Raw genomic sequence first — 1,053 nt, 5'->3', positions numbered from 1 at the left:
TTTCTGTTTTCTTTTCAACTAAGGTTTTATCTATTTTGTAATTATTGGTAGCTGTTTTTTACTCTTTTTGTTTTGCATTTTTTGCATGTTTTTCAGTATGTGAAATCCAGGATGGGTGAATCTATAGAGACAGTAATTGGGTCAATGGTTCCTTGGGACAAAGCAGGGGGGTGGGGGAAATAAGGAGCTAATAACAAGGAGTACAAGAAAAAATATTCTAAAATTGATTGTGAAAGTGATTGTACAACACTTCTTTATATACTTTAACTATTGAATTGTATGATGTTCCAATAAAATTTTTAAATAAAATAAAGGCATTATAAGGTGGTGGGAATCACTATTTTGTTGTATGTAATGGTAGGGTTTTTCCCCTTTTATTGCTGAATAGTCTATTTCATTATCTCTATTATACTACAATTTGTTTACCCAGTCTTTTATTGATGGACACCTCAGCCATTTCCAGTTTTGATCCATTATGAATAATACTTCTGTAAATATTCATGTACAACTATTTTTATAGATATATGTTTTCATTTGCATTGGGAAAGACAGCATTTCTGGGATATAGAGTAGGTAAATGTTCAATTTTGTAATAAACTGCTGGACATTTTTTCTGCATGAGTCTACATGTCAGATTTCTTCCAATAATGTATGCAAGTTCAATTTGTTTGATAACCTGTTTGTTGCTGACAGTTTTTGATCTGCTTCTTTGTTTTTCTTTTTAAAATTTAAGATGAGAATTTGCCTGTGCATGGTATCTCATTGTGGTTTTAATTTTATTTCTGATGGTTAATTCTGTTGTCCATTTAGTTATCTTCCTTTGTGAAATATTTGTTCAAATCCTTCTTCCCATCTGTTTGAGTTGTCTGTCTTGTTCATTTTTTAGTAGAAGGTGTTCTTTGTGTTGGAGATATGCATGCATCTTTTATCAGACATATATTTTGCAAATATCTTCTTCCAAGTTATTGTTCCCCTGTTCATTTTCTTTCCAATCTCATTTGATAAGTTTCTCAATGTTATAATGATAAAACACATTCACTTGTAGCTTTTTTT

The sequence above is a fragment of the Echinops telfairi genome, unplaced genomic scaffold, assembly GCF_000313985.2.
Source record: "Echinops telfairi isolate 266 unplaced genomic scaffold, ASM31398v2 ScPeMD7_1;HRSCAF=3_1, whole genome shotgun sequence".
NCBI lineage: Eukaryota > Metazoa > Chordata > Mammalia > Afrosoricida > Tenrecidae > Echinops > Echinops telfairi.
The sequence above is the reverse complement of the archived record's forward strand: the minus strand, read 5'-3'. Positions refer to the sequence as shown.